Source organism: Arachis hypogaea, chromosome 13 (genome assembly GCF_003086295.3).
Source record: "Arachis hypogaea cultivar Tifrunner chromosome 13, arahy.Tifrunner.gnm2.J5K5, whole genome shotgun sequence".
NCBI lineage: Eukaryota > Viridiplantae > Streptophyta > Magnoliopsida > Fabales > Fabaceae > Arachis > Arachis hypogaea.
In genome coordinates this window covers 44,642,704-44,650,295 of record NC_092048.1, presented here as the reverse complement: position 1 = coordinate 44,650,295, position 7,592 = coordinate 44,642,704, and the positions used below count along the sequence as shown (strand labels likewise).

The following is a 7,592-nucleotide window of genomic DNA, read 5'->3' as shown; positions in this document are numbered from 1 at the left end:
CAACAAGCGCTTCTTTAATGTCAGTAGCTTGACAGTGGGCTCTCATGGAGCCTCACAGATGTTCAGAGCATTGTTGAGACTCTCCAACACCAAACTTAGAATTTGGATATGGGAGTTCAACACCAAACTTAGAGTTTGGTTGTATCCTCCCAACACTAAACTTAGAGTTTGACTGTGGGGGCTTTGGTTGACTCTGCTTTAAGAGAAGCTTTTTATGCTTCCTCTCCATGGATGCAGAGAGAGATCATTGAGTTGCAAACACAAGGTTGTCCTTATTTAATTGAAGGATCAATTCTCCTCTGTTCACATCAATCACAGCTCTTGCTGTGGCCAGGAAAGGTCTTCCTAGGATGATGGATTCATCCTCTTCCTTTCCAGTATCCAAGACTATGAAATCAGCAGGGATGTAAAGGCCTTCAACCTTTACTAACACGTCCTCTACTTGTCCATAAGCCTGTTTTCTTGAATTGTCTGCCATCTCCAATGAGATTTTAGCAGCTTGCACCCCATAGATTCCCAGTTTCTCTATTACAGAGAGGGGCATGAGGTTTATCCCTGAACCAAGGTCACACAGAGCCTTAAAGATCATGGTGCCTATGGTACAAGGTATTATGAACTTTCCAGGATCCTGTTTCTTCTGAGGTAATGTCAGTTGATCCAGATCACTTGGTTCATTGGTGAACAAGGGAGGTTCATCTTCCCAAGTTTCAATACCAAATAATTTGGCATTCAGCTTCATGATTGCACCAAGAAACTTGGCAGTTTGCTCTTCAGTAACATCCTCATTCTCTTCAGAAGAGGAATACTCGTCAGAGCTCATGAATGGCATAAGGAGGTTCAATGGAATCTCTATGGTCTCTAGATGAGTCTCAGATTCCTTTGGTTCCTCAGAGGGAAGCTCCTTATTGATCATTGGACGTCCCAGGAGGTCTTCCTCCTTGGGATTCACGTCCTCTCCTTCCCTTACAGGTTCGGCCATGGTGCTTATGTCAATGGCCTTGCACTCTCCTTTTAGATTCTCTTCTGTATTGCTTGGGAGAGTACTAGGAGAGATTTCAGTGATCCTTTTACTCAGCTGGCCCACTTGTGCTTCCAAATTTCTAATGGAAGACCTTGTTTCATTCATGAAACTCACAGTGGCCTTAGATAGATCAGATACTAAATTTGCTAAGCTAGCTGGGTTCTGCTCAGAATTCTCTGTCTGTTGCTGAGTGGATGATGGAAAAGGCTTGCTATTGCTAAACTTGTTTCTTCCACCATTATTAAAGCCTTGTTGAGGCTTTTGATCCTTCCATGAGAAATTTGGATGATTTCTCCATGATGAGTTATAGGTGTTTCCATAAGGTTCACCTAAGTAATTCACCTCTGCTATTGCAGGGTTCTCAGGATCATAAGCTTCTTCTTCAGAAGATGCCTCTTGAGTACTGTTGGATGCAGCTTGCATTCTAGTCAAACTCTGAGAAATCATATTGACTTGCTGAGTCAATATTTTGTTCTGAGCCAATATGGCATTCAGAGTATCAATTTCAAGAACTCCCTTCTTCATAGGCGTCCCATTATTCACAGGATTCCTCTAAGAAGTGTACATGAACTGGTTATTTGCAACCATGTCAATGAGTCCTTGAGCTTCTGCAGGTGTTTTCTTTAGGTGAATGGATCCACCTGCAGAAGTATCCAATGACATCTTTGATAGCTCAGATAAACCATCATAGAATATATCCAGGATGGTCCATTCTGAAAGCATGTCAGAAGGACACTTTTTGGTCAGCTGCTTGTATCTTTCCCAAGCTTCATAGAGGGATTCACCTTCTTTCTGTCTGAAGGTTTGAACATCCACTCTAAGCTTGCTCAGCTTTTGAGGAGGAAAGAACTTGGCTAAGAAAGCCGTGACCAGCTTATCCCAAGAGTTCAGGCTGTCTCTGGGTTGAGAATCCAACCAGATTCTAGCTCTGTCTCTTACAGCAAAAGGGAAAAGTATGAGCCTGTAGACTTCAGGATCTACTCCATTAGTCTTAACAGTATCACATATCTGCAAGAACTCAGTTAAGAACTGAAAAGGATCTTCAGATGGAAGTCCATAAAACTTGCAGTTCTGCTGCATCAGAGAAACTAATTGAGGTTTCAGCTCAAAGTTGTTTGCTCCAATAGAAGGAATGGAGATGCTTCTTCCATGTAAATTGGAATTAGGTGCAGTAAAGTCACCAAGCATTCTCTTTGCATTATTATTATTTTCGGCTGCCATCTCCTCTTCCTGTTCGAAAATTTCTGAAAGGTTCTCTCTGGATTGTTGTAATTTAGCTTCTCTTAATTTCCTCTTCAAAGTCCTTTCAGGTTCTGGATCTGCTTCAACAAGAATGTTCTTGTCCTTGCTCCTGCTCATATAAAAAAGAGAGAACAGAAAAATAATAATAATAGGGGTCCTTTTTACCATAGTATAGAGGTCCCAGTGTGAGTTAGAAGAAAAGAAGAAGAAAAAATTCGAACACAGATGGAAGAGAGGGTTCGAATTTGGGTGAGATGAAGTGTTAGTAGATGAATAAATAAATAGAGGGAGATGAGAGAGAAGGGGAATTTTCAAAAATAATTTTTGAAAAAGAGTTAGTGATTTTTGAAAATAATTTTTGAAAAAGGTTAGTAATTTTCGAAAATTAATTTTGAAAAGGGTTAATAGTTTTTCAAAAATTCAAATAAAAAAAATAAAATAATTAGTTTAATTAAAAAGAAATTTTGAAAAAGAGGGAGATATTTTCGAAAATGAGAGAGAGAGAGAGTTAGTTAGGTAGTTTTGAAAAAGATGAGAAACAAACAAAAAGTTAGTTAGTTAGTTGAAACAAATTTTGAAAATCAATTTTGAAAAGATAAGAAGTTAGGAAGTTAGAAAAGATATTTTGAAATCAAATTTTTGAAAAAGATATGATGAGAAGATATTTTTGAAAAGATATGATAGAAATTAGTTTTTGAAAAAAGATTTGATTTTTAAAAATACAATTAATGACTTGATTCACAAGAAATCACAAGATATGATTCTAAAACTTAAAGTTTGAATCTTTCTTGACAAGCAAGTAACAAACTTGAAATTTTTGAATCAAAACATTAATTGTTATTGTTATTTTCGAAAATTTGATATAAAAATAAGAAAAAGATTTTTAAAAAATATTTTTGGAATTTTTGAAAATAACTAAGAAATTTGAAAAAGATTTGATTTTTAAAAAAGATTTTGAAAAAGATAAGATTTTCAAATTGAAAATTTGATTTGACTCATAAGAAACAACTTGATTTTAAAAATTTTTGAAAAAGTCAATCCAAATTTTCGAATTTGATGAGAGAAAAAGGGAAAGATATTTTTTGATTTTTGAATTTTTATGATGAGAGAGAAAAACATGAAAATTATGCAATGCATGAAGATTTTTAGATCAAAACAATGAATGCATGCAAGAATGCTATGAATGTCAAGATGAACACCAAGAACACTATGAATGTCAAGATGAACACCAAGAACATATTTTTGAAAATTTTTTTAATGCAAAGAAAACATGCATGACACCAAACTTAGAAATCTTTAATGCTTAGGCACTAAGAATTCAAGAATGCATATGAAAAACAAGAAAAGACATAAAACATGCAAATGCAAAGATCAAACAAGAAGACTTACCAAGAACAACTTGAAGATCATGAAGAACACTATGAATGCATGAAATTTTTTCGAAAAATGGAAGATGCACATGCAATTGACACCAAACTTATAACATGACTCAAGACTCAAACAAGAAACACAATATTTTTGATTTTTATGATTTTATGAATTTTTTGTATTTTTATTTTAAAATTTTCGAAAATCATTTTGAAAAAGAAAAAATAAGGATTCAAAATTTTTAATATGAATTCCAGGAATCTTGCCATGTTAGTCTTAAATCTCCAATTAAAGGGTCAGGCATGGCTTAATAGCCAGCCAAGCTTTAATAAAAATATGAGTGTAATTCAGACATGACAAGCCTAACATGCCCTATCCAAAAGAATTGGACATGGCTCCATTGAGGTGATTAGTTGAAGACCAATCCCAAAGCAGTTTGGGTATGGCTTTACAGCCAGATAGGATTCAACATGTTTCATGAAACACTAGAATTCATTCTTAAAAATCCAGAAGAAAAGTATATTTTTGAAAACATTTTTAATTAATTTTTTCGAAAACAAAGGAAAATATTTTTGAAAGGTTTTTGAAAGATTTTTGAAAACAAAACAAAAAGAAAATTACCTAATCTGAGCAACAAGATGAACCGTCAGTTGTCCAAACTCGAACAATCCCCGGCAACGGCGCCAAAAACTTGGTGCGCAGAAGTTGTGATTACACTTTAATTATGTAAAATTCAACGCTCTTTCTTTCCCTGACAACGGCGCCAAAAACTTGGTGCGCAGAAATTGTGATTACACTTTGATTATGTAAAATTCATTGCTCTTTCTTTCCCTGGTAATGGCGCCAAAAACATGATGCCAATACCATGGTTCACAACTTCGCACAACTAACCAGCAAGTGCACTGGGTCGTCCAAGTAATACCTTACGTGAGTAAGGGTCGAATCCCACGGAGATTGTTGGTATGAAGCAAGCTATGGTCACCTTGTAAATCTCAGTCAGGCGGATATAAAATAGTAATGGGGTTTTCGAAATTAATTAATAAAATAGGGATAGAAATACTTATGTAAATCATTGGTGAGAATTTCAGATAAGCGTATAGAGATGCTTTCGTTCCTCTGAACCTCTGCTTTCCTGCTATCTTCATCCAATCAGTCTTACTCCTTTCCATGGCTGGCTTTATGTAATGCATCACCATTGTCAATGGCTACTTTCGGTCTTCTCTTGGGAAAATGATCCAAATGCTCTGTCACGGCACGACTAATCGTCTGGAGGCATCACCCTTGTCAATGGTTACATCCTATCCTCTAAGTGAAAATGGTCAACGCACCCTGTCACGGCACGACTATTCATCTGTCGGTTCTCGATCATGCTGGAATAGGATTTACTATCCTTTTGCGTCTGTCACTAACGCCCAACACTCGCGAGTTTGAAGCTCGTCACAGTCATTCAATCATTGAATCCTACTCGGAATACCACAGACAAGGTTTAGACTTTCCGGATTCTCTTGAATGCCGCCATCATTCTAGCTTACACCACGAAGATTCTGATTAAGAGATCTAAGATATACTCATCCAATCTAATGTAGAACGGAAGTGGTTGTCAGGCACGCGTTCATAGGGAATGATGATGATTGTCACGTTCATCACATTCAGGTTGAAGTGCGAATGAATATCTTAGAAGCGAAATAAGATGAATTGAATAGGAAACAGTAGTACTTTGCATTAATCTTTGAGGAACAGCAGAGCTCCACAGCTTAATCTATGGAGTGTAGAAACTCTACCGTTGAAAATACATAAGTGAATAGAGTTCATTGGTCTCGGCCCCAGAGGGGAACCGGAGTAACCAAGACTGTGAATACAATGATAAAAAGTTCTATTTATAATAAACTAGTCACTAGGGTTTACAGAAGTAAGTAATTGATACATAAATCCACTTCCGGGGCCCACTTGGTGTGTGCTTGGGCTGAGCTTGAGTGTTATACGTGTAGAGGTCATTCCTGGAGTTGAACGTCAGTTTTGGTGCCAGTTTGGGCGTTGAACTCCACTTTGCAACTTGTTTCTGGCGCTGGACGCCAGAATTGGGCAGAGAGCTGGAGTTGAATGCCAGTTTGTGTCATCTAAACTTGGGCAAAGTATGAACTATTATATATTTCTGGAAAGCCCTGGATGTCTAATTTCCAATTCAATTGAAAGCACGCCATTTCGAGTTCTGTAGCTCCAGAAAATCCATTTTGAGTGCAGGGAGGTCAGAATCCAACAACATCAGTAGTCCTTCTTCAACCTCTGAATCTGATTTTTGCTCAAGTCCCTCAATTTCAGCCAGAAAATACCTGAAATCACAGAAAAACACACAAACTCATAGTAAAGTCCAAAAATGTGAATTTAACATAAAAACTAATGAAAACATCCCTAAAAGTAACTAGATCCTACTAAAAACATACTAAAAACAATGCCAAAAAGCGTATAAATTATCCGCTCATCATGTGCCTTATTATTGGTTATTGTAAATATTTTTCTTTTACTTGTCTATTTGTTTTTATTTTTCCCTTTTATTTCTATTAGCTACTATGAATTCTCACCCCTCTCACTTTGAGTTTGGTTCTAAATTTGTTGAAAGGAGTGGAAACTATAACAGGAATATGCATCAAGGTCTAAGCAATCAAAGATGGATTGAGCCAAGAGGATCTGATCAACCCTTTAGGCAACAACACCCTCCAAGATATCATGGGCAAGGACCACTCTACAATGCATACCAAGCTGATAGATATGGTGGACCCCCTTGTAATTACCAACAAGCCCCACCCTGTGCTTATAGACCATCCTCTCAACGTAGCTTTGAACCACCACACTCACAAGTTCCTTTTCACCCTTCACTACCGTATGACCCTTATCCACCACAATCCCAATCTAATTACTCCCAAGAACCACCACATTCTTATTTTGAACCCTCTTCCCCAACTAATGAACCCTCATACCCACCCCAACCTCCAATGAATGAAAAACTTCGTGTTCTTCTTCAAGGGCAAGCGAAGATGCAAAGGAACGTACTGGAACTCACTACTGCCTTAACCGAGGTAGTAAATATAATAGCCTCCCGACATTTGAGAAATCAAAGTACTCCCATGGCTACATGTGGAGAATCTAAAGAAGAGCGTAGCATGAAGGAGACACTAGAAACTTTAGTGGACAATGAGGAGCATGGCTTTGTATTGGAACAAGTGGAGGAAGCCTTGATAGTTGTAGAGGAAGAAGTGGTTGAAGATTTAGGAGATGCTGAACCTCCATGGGAATCGAGAACTGTAAAGGATTCCGCTGAGAAGTTCGAATTTGATGCTAGGAAGGATAGCGCACAACCTCCGAAGCATATACCCTGTGAGAAATTGGACAGAACAGATCAAGAAATTGATTCCATAGGCAGTGATGATTGATAAACCACTATTTTATGGTTTATCTTGTGCTCAATTGAGTGTTTTTTATCAACTCTTTACCCACTTATTCATACAAAATGTATGGTTTACAATTCCTTCCCAGAATTTGTGCTATGATTGAAAACATGTTTCTTTGGTCTTAATTTGCTAATATTAATCATCTCTTGTTACCTTTAGATGCCTTGATATGTGTGTTGAGTGATTTCAGAGATTACAGGACAGGAATGGCTCAGAGGATGGAAAGAAAGCATGCAAAAGTGGAAGGAATACAAGAAGTTGGAGAAATTGCTAAGCTGTCCAGCCTGACCTCTTCGCACTCAAACGGCTATAACTTTAGCTATAGAGGTCCAAACGATGCGGTTCCAGTTGCGTTGGAAAGCTAACATCCGGGGCTTCGATTTGATATGTAATATGTCATAGTTGCTCTGACGCTAGGTGACGCGACCGCGTGCTCCATGAGGCCGCATCACAGTGACGGAAATCAGCGTGTTTGAATTCTTCTCCAGCGATTTCTGGGCTGTTTTCGACCCAGT

The 7,592-nt window shown here is 37.7% G+C and overlaps 1 non-coding gene across 1 annotated transcript; it reads left to right on the top strand.

Moving 5' to 3' along the window:
• The first annotated feature begins 1,738 nt into the window (after positions 1 to 1,738).
• On the top strand, positions 1,739 to 1,846 carry LOC112739402 (small nucleolar RNA R71). Its single transcript, XR_003170339.1, has one exon. It is a non-coding gene; the product is annotated as a small nucleolar RNA R71 (small nucleolar RNA).
• Positions 1,847 to 7,592: the final 5,746 nt, after the last annotated feature.